This window comes from Hetaerina americana, unplaced genomic scaffold (assembly GCF_022747635.1).
Source record: "Hetaerina americana unplaced genomic scaffold, ioHetAmer1.1.p SCAF_7, whole genome shotgun sequence".
In the NCBI taxonomy this organism is placed as follows: Eukaryota; Metazoa; Arthropoda; class Insecta; order Odonata; family Calopterygidae; genus Hetaerina; species Hetaerina americana.
Genome location: NW_027287316.1, coordinates 70,392,891 through 70,410,862, shown reverse-complemented (window position 1 = coordinate 70,410,862; position 17,972 = coordinate 70,392,891). Strand labels below are relative to the sequence as shown.

Genomic DNA, 17,972 nt, shown 5'->3' with positions numbered 1-17,972 from the left:
AAGATATTTCGCGTTATTAGAATAAAAGTGTTGGTATTTTATTTACAAATTTTAACGATTTGGCTTCCGTTCTCAATTCTTAACTATTTGAATTTTATCGCCTGACTTTTCCTTTGCATTGGGATTACGTATTATCTTGGTTTCTTATACATAAAGGCATATGATAGTCTAGAGGGTAAGGTGATGGACTACTGACCGAAGAGCCGGGATCCGAATCCCTGGACGGCCTCACGCCACCTCAGCTTAACCCAAGATGTGTCATTTTTCGGGTATCAGGTCTTCCTAGGCGGCACAAGGAAACGAACTGACCCCACCGCCTTGATGTGTAAATTTTACATGCCGTTGGACTCAGGATTGGGTGTGCTATACAGGCCTGTATCTATCAAACCTACCTTCGGATTGATAACTGTGTTTGGTAATATTTCTTAGACAAACGAAATAATAACTCAAATTAGATTGAAAAGGTCCCCGTTTCTCTGATCCCTCTGACTTGTTTTATTAGGATGCAATGAGCTTAGCTATATTGAATGAACTGAACTTTCTTAATGAGATTAGAACTTTGGCACAGAACGTCATGGCCACCTAAATCGTTTGTAATCGTTTTCGTCCTCTCGACGATGGGAAACTGGAAACGTCCACTTCAGGCGAAGCGCCAAGAAAGCACACAGGGTGTTTAATGCTTTGATCTACCCCGAAGAAAATCTCAAACGTATCAAAGTGGGGTTATGCACAATGGACTGGCACTTCCTGCCCAATAAACGTCTAAAATGCGTTGTAACACGACCCTCATACCTTTTTTTGGAAGAACGAGCGTATGATGAAAATGAATAGGGAAGAAGACTGAAGACTTTTGAGTTACCGTAATCTTAGTGTTTATTCCCCTGCTCCCAATCGTTCTACTCAGCAACGCTCACCTGCTCCCTTCCCCTTTAAACCCCGTCAAGGATAACGTGGGCTTTCCGTCCCTCTACCTCCCGCTACCATTCCAATCTCCATCTTCTTCTCTTGAAGACCCTTCTATCCAAACCCCCCGTATGCCTCCACCACCTCCTCATCTCCTCTTTAAAGTTTGGCGGGAAGTGTGGAATGGCTAAACCCAATCTCGTCCTAATAAAGACCTTATCTAATCCACTCCTGCCTGATCCCCACCATCCACCCTCTCCTTCACTCTTGGCATTCCTACTCCCACCGCTTTCAGTGCTCGAGAGACTACATTTTTTTCCCTCCCTCGGTTCCTCCCCGCAGCTCTTCGTCTTTCCGGCCTTTTTATCTCACCACTATTCCTACTCTCCCTCCCCTGCCCGCAATCTCCTCTCACCTCACTCTCTTCCTCCTTTGACTTTGATCTCTTTTTTGTCACGCAAAGGAACCTGCGCCCCCCCTCTCTTTCTCCCTTTCTCCTCCATCTTCCTCAACACCATCCCACTTTTCTTTCCCGCTTCATTCTCTCATCCTGTTAATATACATTTCGCGCGTCAATCCTCATCCTCTGATCATTCCCATTCTCTCTCTCTCACTATCTCTCCCTCCTGTGTCTTTGTAATTCTTTCCATCTCACCCATTTTCCCAATCCCTCATCAGAAAGTAATAATGAATAGGGGGTTGAAGGAGAGGTGTAATGATGAAAGAAGGCAAAAATTGTGTTGGAAATCTTACTCCACGATCAATCCCACGTGTTACGTTCAAAGAGGTGAAGAATCACATTTCAAATATAGTCGCAGGCACAAAGGGATTCTCATTTGATTTAATTTGAACAGCTGCATCAGAGATATGAAAACTATCAAGTTATTTTATCGGACTTATTTTGCCATATTTTTCTTGATTTCTTGGCAGTGGGGGAAGTATTTCAATGAATCGAGAAAATGGTTGGACATGAGCAAGAGCCTGTTATGCGTTGAAGCATTATCGTCGGGTTTCTTTGAAAATTTTCAAGAAATGTGATGAACCAAATTTGACAGCGTTTAATGAAAAACTATTGTCTACCTTAAGATATGATCTCAAGTCTCCACAACTTGATTTAAAATATTTTGAAATGAAACATTGAGAGTTAATGTTAAGGGGACTTGGAATGGTGGCTAATAGGAAAAAAATATTAGGTAGCCCCGTTCTTGTTTCCGATTACGACTCGACTTGTGTTTATAATTTGATTGATGAGAACACCTTTTCGATAAGAGCTCTCATCGATTTTCAGATGGAATTAATATATATTATGATATATATTATTAATTTTAATATTAATTAAATGTTAATATATACAGGATATGATTAGTTTCTTGAGCATTAAAAATTCCTCCACCATTATGTTAAAAATGCGGCATTTCTGTATAAATATAGTAAAATAAGTTGGAACGAATAATTTTTAAAACTTATGAGAATAAGGGCATTGCTTGCTTACACAATCGTAACTTTTGATACACATAACTTCGGATAATGCGGTGTACATTATGAAACTGCAAAGGAATTTGCATTATTTCTATTGAAATATATTGATGTAGTATTTTCTAGGAATTTTAGAGCCAGTTTATATTCACCAAGGCCCACGTATAATTGTTAACACCCTTTTACTGAAATACAAGTTTAACTTAATAGTCATACGGTTAAATGGTCTAATAATGGACCCTGTTAGGGCTAAAGTCATCTTCTCTGTTGTAGCCTGTCCAATATATAGCGTGTACGTTTTAAGAATACTGGTCGTCAGTCGCCCAGTAATGAAAAGGTTGCTTATTAACTGAACCGGAGAGTTGAAAATGCGCTTCATTGCTAGATCACAGCGCCCTCTGCGTCGCCACCACAAAATTATTGTTCTTTTAAATGTGTCTATGACAAGGCCATAAAACCTATTAGACCACTGCATGGTAACTACTAAAAATGGCGTTGTTTCCCAAAGCTAACGCCACTATTTACCTGCGCGCTCTTCAGTGTTTTTTTTAAAACAAAGGAGTCCATTCTGCTTCACCTTGCATTTGTGTTTGAGCTCTCGTTTATTCTCACTTGTATAATACGTGATCATTTGAAATCCCTTAAAATTTGGTGTACCCAATAACTTACTCTTTATGAGTTACAAAATAAAAGGAAAAATTATTAATTTGGGACAGAATAAATAATGATATTCCAGGAGTTCAAAAGGCTGATGAAAACCTTATGTCATTCAAGAGTTAGATTTTCATGTTATCATAATCACAATCTCTCTTTATTATCTTTTATATAAATACGCATCCCGATGCATTTTGTGTGTACGTCAGGTATACGCAAAAACCATGCCATGTCATCTCATGCTAGTCACATATTATTGCCCCATGATATGAGTCCCATAAAACGGCATCATATATAAAACATGCCTGGTTGGGTGTAATGGTTTCCCAACTCCAGTGACTGGAGCTTTCTCTAAAAAGTGACCATTTTATTTAGGAAATCAACAGGCATTGATAGTCATAATGGTAACAAGCCAACGTTGTCGCAAATTATTTTTCATGAGAGGAGCTTATTTGTTGAGATCTTGTGGTAAAAAGTATTCTTTATGTCCCCCTGCAACCACAATTTGCCGTAGGCAAGTCTGGCACTAGAAAACTGGAATTTCATGTGCAATATTAAAAAATTTCCAAGCGGAGTAATTTTATCCAACGCCTTTAATTTACATTAAAATTTAGATGATATTCGAATCTCTCATGTCTTTACTGACCCGATTCCTGAACTTCCATTCAGTATTTTGAAGGAATCTCTTGGCGCGCATAAGATCTCAAGCAGTTTCCGCCAGGCTTTCATAGCCTTTCCCACTATAAGGTTTTCTTTGCTCCTTTTCGATTTTGATCCTTCCACTCAATTCGAGTCTCCCTGGCTCCCTTCTGCTTATCTCACAGGGTTACTGAGATGTCTGCTACCACTGTCTTCCGAGGCCTCGCAAACAGTCAACATTACCTCCCCTCCTCCCCTTCTATTTTCATCCTTCCCCTCTCTTTTACGCGGATCTTTAGCTAATCAATCTTCTCTACCCTCCTGGAAGAAAAACAAATTACTGCCTTAATTCCAACGGTACTTGAGTGAAAATTGGTACTTTTTTTCTTCACCAAGAAATATTGAGTATTGATGAATTATCAATCAACTGGAATATAATCAAAAATCAATTGATAAAACAAAATAGTTACATCAAATGACCAATTAAATGCATTGCACCATTCAATTTACTATGTATACGACTGCACGCAAACCTACTTCGTATTGATACACTATTAATCACAAGTATGTTTAGGAATTTTGAAAGCAGTCTAGTGTATTAAATGAGCCACTTTTTGATAAAACTAAAAGTTATTTTGCAAATCTATATGGCAAACACCCAGAGTCATAGTGCATATTTATAGGGATTTACGAGTATAGAAGGAGTATTCTTGTATGGAAGGCAGTAATTTACGTTAATAAGTCTCTCTTTTTCCATAATTTATGGCGTATTTTATTAAGCTTTAAATTTTGTTTTAGCACTTTTTCCACTACACATGAAATTGACTTGATTACACAAGAACACAGAGCTCAATATACAAGCATGCTTTGTATAGCCTTTTTCTCATAGCCAAGATGGCAATTTATTCAAACGAATGGAACATAACTCATTTAATTTTCAGTGTTCTTCGAATTGGCTTTATATATGGCCCTTTGAGTTCCATAGTTCCAATGTTTACTCACCCTTTTTCCTGTTCCATACATTGAAGTTGACTGTTCAAGTGGACCAAAAAAAGAGGACAATTTCGGGTGACTGCAGCGCTCAGCTCAGTGCGGTCTAATCAAAGGATCCAACTTGCTACGTTGATTGACAGTTTTATCCCTGAATAGTAGCAAGGATCCCACATACACACAAGTGGAACGACTCATTTTTTTAATTAATTTCATCAGGATTTCATTGATTTTATGTCGAATTATTCATCATTAATTTTGAATGGTAATCAGTTTTTCCAATAGCAATTATTTTATGCGGAGAACTAAGTTGAAGTTTTGGAATGACAGTGGAAAAATCTCGATATTCTTATCAATCTGAAGTAACAATCTTAATTAAACATCAAAAATTAATTTTGTTTGACCATTTTTGTTTGTTTGTATTTTTATTGTTTTCATTTTAAGAATTTCTTATGGATTAATGTAAGTTTTATAAATTGTATTCATATAGTGATGTGAACGAATTTCATCTAAAAAATGAGGAAGTTTCAGTTGATTTACGTCTCACTTTCAATTTCAATCACCGGCGTTCATTTTTTTAAAACCTACTCTTTTATATGATGCTTAGTACTTCGATTCTTTTGTTCTCTAAATATATTTTTTTACTTTTTTCTCAATTCCGAGAACATCGTACTTTTTAAGTTTGTGGTCAAACTAAATAATTTTCATAAGATTGTTTTACATACCTAGAGTAATAGAAATTTGCTTAGGAAAAAAATCAAGCTATTATTACGTCTACCAAAATTGGCATGCATTACTACGATGATCATTATTTTATCTTTATCAGTGTTAATAAAAATCTGATTAAGGTTTAGCTATCATGAAGTTTAATTACATGGGTTTTGTTCTTTATACCATAAAAAAAGTATATTTTTGCAATAAATTTTGTAAAAACCGATGCCGAGAAAAAGCTAAAAACACTAAGCATTCTAAATATTCTATATTATTTGAATTTACTGTGATTTAAATTAACAGAGTGAAACATTTCAAACGGATTTTTGTCGCAGGAATTCAATTTTGCAGCATTAAAAATCTGTTGCATTTATTTGCTCGTTTTTCTTTTTCTGATTAGAAAGGATGGTAGGGGGTGTTGATTTGAATGTCGAAATGTAATTCTTGAAAGTCGATGTTTGTTATTGATCGAGTTTTTGTTAAAATTATTTATCTTTTCCTTACCTATTATTGGGGAATTTGAGGATAAAATTCTCAAAAGTGGAACAAGTAAAGAGAAACTGAAAAGATTTATGCAGAGGATGAAATCTCCTACTTTGCAAGGAAAACTTTGAGAAGATGTGTTCATCCGGTAAACACCTAGGACCTTACTTACGTCTCTATTACGTGTTGACTACATTTCATGTACCGTTCATCCTCTTTCCCCCGTACTAAGCTGATATTCTGGCTCAGATTTCATTATTTTTCCAAAATCTTGGAATTTTAAAGGACAGCAATTATTTTGATGAGGGCTTGCAATGCACCTTCCGAAGGACCATTCAAGGGTTGAGAGAGGGAAAATAACGCATTCTGTGTTGACAAATATAAGAATACATTTTATTTTATATAGATTCTATTAATTTTATGTAAGTTTTTGAAAAAAATCGTCATTGCCACGAAATTATTGAAATAGAATTACATGGAGAATTATGCTTAAGGGTAGCAAAACGAGAAAAAAATAATTATAATTTTCAGTGGATGAAGTGTCACAAAGAGGCAACTTTTGGGATACATTTTGGAATTCCAGAGTGCATTAAAGAAAATTCTGGATGAATTGATGGTGTATCATTCTGGCAACGTACAAAAAGAATCCACAGAGAGTCAAATTGACATCCATGCGAATTTGAGTAGATCTAAAACATCGATATGAACAATCTCTGTAAAACCTATTTCAGGTACGTATACTTACTTACATTTTTGGAAACAAAACAACAGCGTGAAGAAGCAGCTCAACTTAAATCTTTGTTACAACTCCGTAAATCTCAGTTAAATGCCTATTAAAGATCTAAATCTTTCAGAATTATCATCGGGATCATGCAATTTAATGGTGAATGCGAGTAATAAAAATTACCTTTGAACTCTATCGCTCGCAACTTGTAGTTACCAACTCAGCCTTCACAAACTCTGTTTCTACCGAGTACATAATACTACATTGTCCATTGTCTTTAGGTATACTGCAGCAAGGGATGGGGCTAAAGTTCTTACTGAAAATGCAGAAGTTGGGATTTCAGATCACTTCGCGATTCCATTTGAAAAACTGCTGAATATTCGACCTTTTTGCTGTCTCATATTTAATGAAATATGAAGTTTGTTTAGATAGTTATAGATTTACGGGAAGCATGATTTTTAATGATTATCTTTGACAAAATCATTTATACGGATTTGTATGATATCAAGCATCAACTACACTTATATAATCGTGTTCAGTATTTTGAATTTTCCTATCATCTCTCGTCAACCTCAAAAAGTATGATATTTTTCCAGCAGCTTATTGGTTTGATACCTTGTCGTATTGTGGTAATTTATAATAAAATTTGGATTGGATTGGATTAAATAGGAAACCGTCTTTATCCCGTATTGCGTTGAGAATACAAAAATCATCCTATATCTTAGCATCATTGGTTACCTTCCTTTGCCTATTCAATCTTAGCCCAATTACTTAAACTGTTCTGTAGCCCCTCTATTCTTCCTCCTACTCTTCCTGCCTATCAATTTAAAAAATTTCGTTTTCATATATTTTAATGACCATATTTTTATGCCATTCCCCTATTTTAACTTTCATATTCTTTTCTCCTTCATCATTATTGTAATTTATCAATTTTTCATCCGCCGGGATCAGGTTCTCCATTTTGTGTGAAAATATCTTGCTTGAAACTTTTTTTACTTAAATCGTGATATCTCAAAGTTTCCGTCACATGGGTGAAAAATTTTAAAATATCTATTTTAACCAACTAATTCTTCCCCTATCATTTTAGGCGAACTCGCGCACCTCTTCTCACGACAAAACCGTTCTAAATATAAATTTAAAACGTTTTCATTTTATAATGAAAGCCATTCAAATAAATAATAAAATGGACCAAAATTTCCTAGAGAGCCCAAGTGGGAAACATAAATGTCGGCCGATTTCAGTTATGTCACCGGGGTCATAGGGCGCATGCTCAATGAATCGCGGTGGGGGATCGGTGAGACATGTCGAGCGCGGAAATCAAGCGGTGACACAGATGCATCCAAGCCTCGTTCATGTTTGTCTTTAAAACTGTGCTATCGATCGTGAAAGTAAATTGTATGATAAATTCACGGAAAGCTCGAAATACACATATGCGTGTGTGTGCAAATACACATTTTGCGCGTGTCCCCCCCCCCACCTTTTCCCCCACTTATCTCGCGACGATGATCGCGCTCACTCGCTCCTATTTTAATGTCCCATGCTCTGGAAAGCGGAAAGGGTTCAGGTGGATGGGAGTGAGGGGGGGGGGCAATGGGAGGATGGTTGCGAAAAGGGAGGTGGGGTCGCTTCGGAGTGACGAGTCGGAATTAATGAAAAGGCGCAGGGATAAAGAGGACGAGAGAGAGAGAGAGAGATAGAGAATAGGTGGCGAACTTTGGGTTGAGGGGTACGGGAGAGGGTGGTGAAAAATTCTCGCACGGTAGAAAAAGCATCCATCTGTCGGAAAAAACTGGAAAAGTGCGTCATGTGTCCCTTTCCCCATCGATGTTCCCATTCCCGCTTCACCGTCGGTGGTCTCCCTCCAGCCTCGCGACAAGTACCCCCACCACATCCCCCTCATTCCCCTTCAACGCCAATTCCACCCCTTCGCCCCCGCTCCCACCTATCCGCAATGCCCCGCCTTCAACCCCATCCCTTTGACCAGCCAGGTTTCATAAATCCTATTAGGAGGTGGATGCGTTTGAAGGGTTAGTCCGTTCCACCGCCACGAGAGGGAAACGGCGGTGGACGCATGCACACACACACACCCTCTCTCGTCCGTATGTATGTGTTGGTGTGGGAGAAGAGAGCGAACAAAACGGATGTCACAGTTACACGACGGTGGATGGGGTGAGTAAGGCAAGGCAAGGCTTGGCGGGTTGGTTCGGGGGGGGAGGGAATTAGAGGGGACGAAATACAGACGGGGTCACTCGAGGAGTTTTTGAAGTGGTCGGATTGGGTGTCGGAAGGGATGAGATGGATTGGATGGGGGGTTTGGGGAATGGGTGGAGGCGTGGAGTGCATAATGGAGGGAGTGGGACGTGGAGGGTTGAAGAGGAGACCCCAAAGTGTGGGGTTGGGTCGAAATGTGGGCCTGTGGAGTCAGAAATAGGGTGAACGCTGTACACATCAAGGACGCAGAAGCTGGACGTTACCGGAAAGTTTGTGTTTTCATTCATATTTATGGGGTAGATTCATTACAAGAATGTGATGGCTTGAATTTTAGTAATATATATGTGTGTACACATCAACATATATAAATACATACGTAAATATATATATATATATATATATATATATATATATTATACTGCCCACGGGCCTCTTTCGTACATGTGTCCTGAAACCCGAGCTTCGAAAGGTTGTCGAGAATTATATCAGGTGAAACCATCATATTTCAAGCAGCAGGCAGTTTAGTCTAATTATTGCGACGAAAAGGAATTGATAGTAATATTTAAGTACCGCAAATAATTTGGAAGCATTTAGAAAGTAAATATTTGTAACGACAATCAATAAGAAGCCCTGATCAGACCCCGTAGTACTGAAAGTATTTCGTAGCCAGCAGAATATAAAGGTTCGGCTTCAATGAAACGCTGATATTCTTGGATTCATAATGTGATTATTCTCGTAAAAATATTGACTTAATATTAAATTATTACTCCCAAAATTTTTACCATCAGTGCAGGAATGGTGAAAAGAAATTGTGTTTTTAGGGGTCCCGAAGGTGTAAAATCACAGATGAGCCATCATCATATGGATACGTTATCGGTATTTGATCTATTTATAATACAGTATTTTTAGAAAAATATGTCCATGCTGTTGTCAAATTACGCTTTTAAAAGCATATTCTCATTCTTTAAAGAAGCAGACATTTTTACGATTTTCATAGAACCTCTTTATGTATTCAATCTTTTAGTATTTTCACAGAGCGTTCGAAAGATTTCAACTCTCAAGCACAAAAATAGTATTTTCTTGGTTTAAATTGATTTATCTTTCTTATTTCAAAAACTGCGCTTACATTTGTCATAAAATATTTAATATTAGCTCATTGCCAATTCAAACAAAAAATATTTCTCAAATGGGATTACATAATTTATTTATTTAGCCTTACCCCGAAAACAGAACGTTTTTGGCCTTTACATTGGACAAGCTTTAACAGTGAAAGCAATGGACATGTTTACAAACACCCTAGTCTTGGGTGGAGGAAAACTTACCCAGGCGGGAATCGAATCCGCGACCCTTGGATTGGCAGACGAGGACGTTACCCCGCCGCCACCGAGACTCATAATATAGAATCTTTCATGCACATTCAAATAATGGTAGACAATTTTAATCTTACCAAAAATATTACTTTTGATTTTAAAACGCTACCGTCACATTCTCTTGTTAAAATATTGATATTTTCCGCATTTAAAGGCCTAATCACTTGAGGTATGTGAATTGGGATATTTTAATCATTAATTGAGCGGAGCTCAATTAAGGACTGTTATTGTGCATCAAATTCTGAAAATTACCCTATTGAACCGGGGATTTAAAATTGGTTTCAGATATATTTCAGTAACTCTGGGAAGGATAAAAAAATATGTGTCTCCGTTTGAGAACGGTTTTCTTGCATGCTATTGAAATTAAATTCAAAGTATTCAATCTCATGAACAAGTTAAGGCTTTGTAGTCGGACTCTCTGACTGACCTACCTGACCTATTGTCCTTGTTCTAATTAGATCGTAGAAGGCAATATGTAGTTTCCTTAAATCCGCTAAAAACCTTGCCTGATCAGGAATCCTAGATTACGCTGCGGTCTATGCCTCTTCATGGTTGCCGGGTGTTCCGTGGTTCAATACCTGTTCCAGGTGAACCATTTTTTAAAAAATTAATCAAAATGGCATTTAATTCTAGGAAGAATAATTTATATCTACAGTGAAATCCTTGGGTGTGTTTATGGCTACATTCTAGAGCGGTTAAAAAGCAGAGCCAGGAAAGATGAATGGGAAAAGTGAAAAGAACAGGAAGGATTAAGTGCAAAGATAAGCGGTTTGAGTGTAGAGAGAGCGAGGGAGAGAGGAGAAAGATGGATTGGCCCCATTCTACTAGTTTTGCCTTAAATTTGGGTAGTGGACGAAAACAACGTCAGTCCATCTCTTCTCCATCTATATTAGCTTTTTCCTGTAAGTTGTCGTGGAGGAATGGTGGTTTTTAGAACGTTAATCGGAGGAGATCAGCGTGGTAGCTGAGTAAAGAGCTTGTACTTTTGAATGGTTTCAGATGGCGCCAATGTCCCTGGATAACCACACCCAAATCCATGTCGTGCCTCGGTTTCAGATTTATTTGAGTATCAACAAATTCTCTGAACAGGGAATGGCCTTCTATTAGCGACCGCGCGATGCACAGTTTAGTAATGGTCGAAATCAATCCTCCTAACGCGAGACGTGAAAGCTAGAGTTAGTGATCACACGGTTAATGAGTGGAAGTTCCTTTATAAAACTTTGTTAGTTTTAAGTCGTAAATTTTAGGAGGCTGAGGCATAGTCACTTTAAAGAGACAAAACGTATTATTCGACCGGAAATTTAAAATCATTTTATGCATCGCAGGTAACCATCAGTTTTTCGTCAAATGTGAGCAGTTAATCCTGAATAAATAAAACATGGTTTTTAATGCTACTATTAGACCAAGATCGGGAAAGGAAAATTTTCAAGAAAAATAAGTAAATAAATTTCTATATAAAATCAAAGAATTCCTATTTGATAGAGCAGCTTGTAAAAATAAATTATTATTATAGGTCACATTTTCTCGTCTTTCTGTATTAGTCTACAATGGGTGATTTACAACGGTTACCTTCATAAAGGTTAATGATATGGTTATAGAAATGTAAGCCACAATCTTAATTTCATTTTTTAGTTGACCCATTGTTATGGCATCAAATAACTGCAATGCAAATTTAAGAGGATATTTATCTCTTTATAAAAATGTCCTAAGAGCATACTTGCTGTTTATGCTGAGTAAGAAACGAATGGGAAGATTACATGAAGAATACCCAAACGTTGATTATCAAGTAGGGATAGGGATATGTCATTAACTCCCTTGTCCGCAGAAGAATATTTCCTACAATATGTTGTTTTGCATGTGGTATTGTTCCTTTTTACGGTCGGTGACCTATCACCCCCCGCCACACGCCCTTGCGGCGGCTTGCGGGGTATTATGTAGATGTAGATGTAGAATATGAAGCTAATTTTGTAGCATCAATTACGAAATATACCTTCGTAAATAGAATTGCCGTAAATTAAATAAACTATCAAAAGTCTAGAATTTTTTAACTTTTAGAAAAGAACCGTTTTTCCAATATTTTACTACAGAGAATTAAATGGCTAAAGGATTGAAATTCATTAAAAGTAAATAAGGTAAGGTAAATAAGGTAAGTAAGTAGTAAATAAGGTACACGTCAAGTGATACCGTACAGTAGTTTAAACTATTAGATTGACAGGTAGAGAATATATCCCATATTGTACCCAAGTATCCACTCAGAGGTGGAATTATTCAAGGGAAATTATTTTTTTATTTGACTGCTCTGTTATGAAGCAAATGCTGGATGATTTTGGATTGCTCATTCAAACGAATTCACAATGCTTTCGTGAAAGTTAGCAGCAAGGTAATTGAAAGAGACACTCTTTCAAGATTTTGGCCATTTTTAAAATCAAAATTAAAATGACTTTTACTAAATAACAGAGGAGCCAGTTGCTTAATGTAAGTGAATTTTAGTAGAGTATTTGGATGGTGACCGAAGGGTATATAACCAAAGGGTATATAGCGATCCGAATAGGGAGCGGAGGCACATTGTCGATATACACGGTACGGTCGGAGTGAGGGAGGGCCCCTGAGTCGGTTAAGTGAACAAAGGGCAGACTGGGGAAAATGAAATAAGGGTTTATTCTCTCAGGATGGGGAAATGTTATTTATAAACTCACTGAGCTAAACGTGGACGGTCATCGCTCAGGGGAAAATCGGGAGCGAATTGTTTTCCCCTGACAGACCTGCGCCAAAACAAGGTGTACCCGGCTAACTTGAGATTTTTCCATTTTTTTTATCTCAAAATTCAACGCTGATAATGCGCAGAAAGCTTACTTTATCGGAAAAATTGTACATGGTCAATGTTTTTATGTGGGTAATTTGAGGTTCATAGATAGTTTTAGTTCAAGTTGTGGTCGATTTTTGTGCACTAACGTCAAAACTGTGGTAGCTCACACAGTTTTACGATTCATGTTTTTACAATGGACGAGACCTACATGGATTAAACGAATGAGAAAAAAGGGAGACGGTGTTTACGGTAAAAGAGACACTAAACCAAGGGTAAAAGTCGATACAGTAAGTAGCTGCACGTTCACAAGACCACTTTTATCGATGATATGCATATCTTAATAGCTTTTAGAAATTGGATAGATAACGTTGTTACTTTTTTAACTCATCTTTGGCGTATATTAAGATATAATAGCACAATGGAACTTACAGGAGGAAATTATAAAACATATTCTCATACAGAGGAGTATGATCTATGCCAGTGTTGTCGAACAGTAAGCCTAAGAATATTGTACCAACGATTCGGTAAAAAATCTGTAAAGTTATTAGCTGCAGCCTATAAATGATGATATTTTGAACAATAAGTCGTCTGAATGTCTGGGTTTCATCGTACTAGGCAATTTAGTGAATAAAGATCGCCTGTTAATGCATTATCTATAGTATATCCTAGGTGGAACATAATAGCGCAAATTTAAGAATTTCTAATGAACACGTATTTTCACCGTGGTAACCATGCCATTTAAAGCTTACTTTTTGTAGATTTTCAATGCAATTATTGGTGAGCTATGAAAAATGAGTTGGAAAATTTATTTAAGTTCATTAAAAATAATTTAAATTGTCAGTGATTGTCAGTAGTGTAATGTTTATGCCTTGTTAAATTTAACGCATTATTAATTTTGTTAATTTGGATTTTCCACTGTTTGAATTGATATGTTATCTAGAGTAGCCCAGTTTATTAGTTTTTTTCCAGGGTCGTACTGCAGATAAGGTTCCAAAACTCTGTCAATGTAAAATAAATTTCCTTTGATGTTTGCCAAACGCGTCGTTGTAATTTGTATGGAGACCCCTTTCCATGTTACGCGGCTTACGCTATAAAAAATTACGCTCGGTAACATCTTTCTTTGTTTCCCCGTCACTTAAAGGCAGAGTTAACAACAGCGAAACGAAATAATTTTTTTTAAATATATACAATATAGAGTACCATATTGTGTCAGCGCGAATATATCTTCACATTATTTACACAGGGATGAAAGCCATCTGCCTTTCAACGAACTGTGGCGGAGAGGCCATACAGCTTTATTCAGAAAAGATCTTTTATGAAATTTTTTTCCTGGATCACTGGATTGTGAACCAGGAAAAGAAATAATAGAATTACCTGGCACCGGGAAATGAATCTAAAAGTATAGCGAAATCATGAGCTTTTGCACATAATGCACGCTTAATGCTTCGTCATAACCCAATTCAGTAATAGCTTTATCTGTTTTTTAAATAAATTTTTCATTTTTTATGCAAATGGAAATTACTTTTTGATGTATTTATCCTCCTCTGCTTAACAATTGAACGAGTTCAATTTAAGGAGCGAGGTAATTTAATTTTATTTCCCCCAAGGGCGTTCACTAGACACTCACAACGTTAACTGAGTGTTACCCTTCCGGAGGAGCTCGACGAGGACACCTGAAAATAGCCAAAGGGTCCGACTTTGGTGGTCACTCTTCCACTGTGGTTCCCGAGACATTTTGCTAATTTGTCGCGGCAAGTACAGCTTCACGGAACGCCCATCCCGATATTTCCCGGGCACCCGGCTGCCCCAAACGCTCGCTAATCCCACTCTCTCTCTAGTCCCTTCTCTTTCCCATCCGACCGAGCACATGATACTCGCTTACCCACTACAGTCCGGAGAGGAAGGGGGGTTGGCAGGGCCAGCAAAGCTACCCCTCCTCGAGCCTGCACACCCGCCAAGAACATCTCGCCGCAAAACCCTTTCCCCTCGGCCGACGGAGCAAATCCCACGGGCGTGTCCACCCAAGCGACACCCACGGCGTGCGTATAGCGGAGTCGGTAGGGTGGCGGCGCTAAAATGGTCTTTACCCACCCCCCCCAACAACCCCAGACGCCACTCCAACCCGCCCTTCTCCGTCAATTTTCCCTTACCTCTACAACCTGAGACTACAAGGATCCGTCGACTCCCATTCCTCTTCGTTCAACATTTCCTTCAGTTCGGCCAGTCGTACTCCAATAGGTTCTCGCTATCTGGTGGAACGATGATATAGTAAGGCCGTACTCCTCTTTACCCATATGCTAACAACTTCAGAATGGGAATGGCAGAATGATCGGCGATATAGAGTTATGAAAAGGCTCAGTTATAACCTATGAGCGGGTTCTTCGTTGTATCTTGGTTTCCATTAAGCTACTTAACAGTAACCACCACCCGCAGTGCAAGCGAGTTTTTCGCAGTTTTACTCTCGAAAACGGAACATACCTATGGAAACAGTCTTAGTTAAGTACAAGAGTTTAAATGGCAATTCCGGATTATTCGTAATCCTTTATCTAGTTTACTCTACCCTTTCCACATCCCAACTCGAGAATTCGAGGTACTCCATCAATGACATTTTATGTATACCTTTATGTATATGTATACAATGTATATATAAATATATATGTTTATATATATTTTTATATATATGTATATTTATTTATATATGTATATAATGTATTTATAAATATATATGCATATAAAAATATTCAAAATTCAAATGAGATCGGAATAAAAACGCTCTGCTAAACTTGATTAATGATGATACTTTGACAAGCTTGTTCCGGGGGTTATATGATTAAATTATTAAGATATTCTTGCTAAAATTTTTCAGCCTGGGGGCAAATACTAACAGCTTAATATTTCGTCAGTATCACAAAAACTGGTTGTACCATATTTCCATGAATTCTTGGAAACTGAGTTAATCAAGTTAATAAGTTTATAAGGAGAAATTCTTTGACCGGGAGAAAACATGTTAGCTAGACTATTGGATATTTTATACCAAAGGATATCATTACGGGCGAACGAAAAAGAAATTCCATGGCTTTCTTAATTTAAAATTCCATTGCACTGAACCATTTTACGATATGCGTAAATCTCAAAATTGTTATTATTTTCCTCTCAAAATATTTTTGGAGTCTCCGGAGCATAATGTACATTGTTTTCAATGTATAAACATTGATGCGAAATACGAACACTATTTCCCATTTATTTATTTAATTGCACAATTTTTAACTATTCTCATATCATCAAAAATCCTTATCCTTTTTTTTTCATGTTATCCTCTTACCTATCATTAACTCTCCTGTCACAGCTTTCCGAATCCCGCTACCTCTAACCACTTTCTCTGCCCTCATCATATTTCTCCAGGTGACTTTCTCTCTGTCCCAACCGAATGTAACGCTTTCTTTGTCATCATTCCCATGGACAATAGCCTTCACGTAATGAAAGGCCTTGTGCATTTTGAATCCTAGAATTATAATACCTCTGGAACCAATGATGGTTGATTGCTTCTGGTGATCTCCTCTATCCCTACTAGATCAAAGGTTAGAAGCCGGTCTAAAGATAGGCCTCGCAACGTCCGTAATGCGGTGCGGTGGAGTCAAATACGTTTTCCCCAGTGAGTAGTTCATTTAGATATTATTTCATTTAAAAGTAAAATAATACCCACTAAGTATACATTTGTATCAATTAGACGTAAATTATACGTTATACACTAAAAAATTATTTTATAAATCGTTGGAAAAACGTGTCTTTTCAGATGTATTATTTATTTGCTATTGATCAAATGATCATGTAGTTAGACCAATTAGAAACGATGTGGGAGATGGAAATTTACAATATGAAAAAGAAAATAGTCTCTATTTATTCAATTAGCAATGAGCACAAGGATAAAATAATAGCAGCTGCTTTAAAACTATACCTTAACAATCAATAAATTACTTCCCCTTCCGGGATACCGCAACCATTTTCTTCACAATTGCGTATAAAATGAAAATAAAATAATAAGGAATTAAAAGCCAAGAATAAATGGATTTTCAATCATTTCATAAAAAATTTCTTTATCCAGACATATGGATCATTCAAGGACAGTGTCCTAACGACCCTTTCCACCTTTATTTTAATACTTTTATGCGGTGGATTTCAAGATGATATAGAGAGATAAAAGGCTATCGCTTGATAGGAATATATTGTGTCTATTTTCCTCGCCACGTACTATAAAGTCCAAATATTTTTTTAATACAACCTAAATAACACGAACTGCAATGTCATGGATCGTAGCATTTCATTTAAACCGCAATGCAACTTCGCTTCAGCCTCGTAGTACATGCTTTGCATCCCACAGTTTTATGCGTGGGTTTGGGTGGGTCATCCGAAGTGTTTGACGCATGCGTTCATGTGTTAAAATCCAAGATACATCCGTGTCAGGCATCGTCTGGTAAAACTGAGACATCTAAAGATAAGGGGCGAGGTGTTGTATTTCATTTTAAGTTCCCACCTCTCAAACCATCGCCAAGGGGCGCCGTGGGGGAAAGGTATGAACCACTCTATCAAATAAAGGCCAAGGTTATCTCATCCGCTCTCTCTCACTGGGTTATTTCTCTTGAAACGGTCATGCTAAGCGAAAGCAGTTTAGTCTAAACCTGTAAGATCTACGATTTCTCTTAAGTTAGCACAGTGACAGGGACTTAGTAGTGAAAAACAAGGCCAAGCCGATTCATTTTTATTGATTTATAACTACCGCTTTGTGCAAAATTCATCATGACGAATCCAGTTCAAATTTTTCCAAAAGACTACAATTTTTTTAGTCAGAGATACGGTCTCTATAGTGCCTGGTTTTGGTGGTTTTGGACTGGTGTGGTATTTTTTTTAAATATCGGTACAATTTTTCGTGACATATTTTTCCTCGCAATTTGGAAAGTGTAATATTTGGTAATTAATTGGATGGCAAAAGAAGTAAATAAAATAGAAG

At 37.4% G+C, this 17,972-nt stretch overlaps 1 long non-coding RNA gene across 1 annotated transcript in view; it reads right to left on the bottom strand.

Moving 5' to 3' along the window:
• The window catches only part of LOC139696788 (uncharacterized), a 589,762-nt gene that overhangs the window by 307,447 nt on the left and 264,343 nt on the right, over nt 1-17,972 (bottom strand). The gene's annotated exons all lie outside the window — the stretch shown is intronic.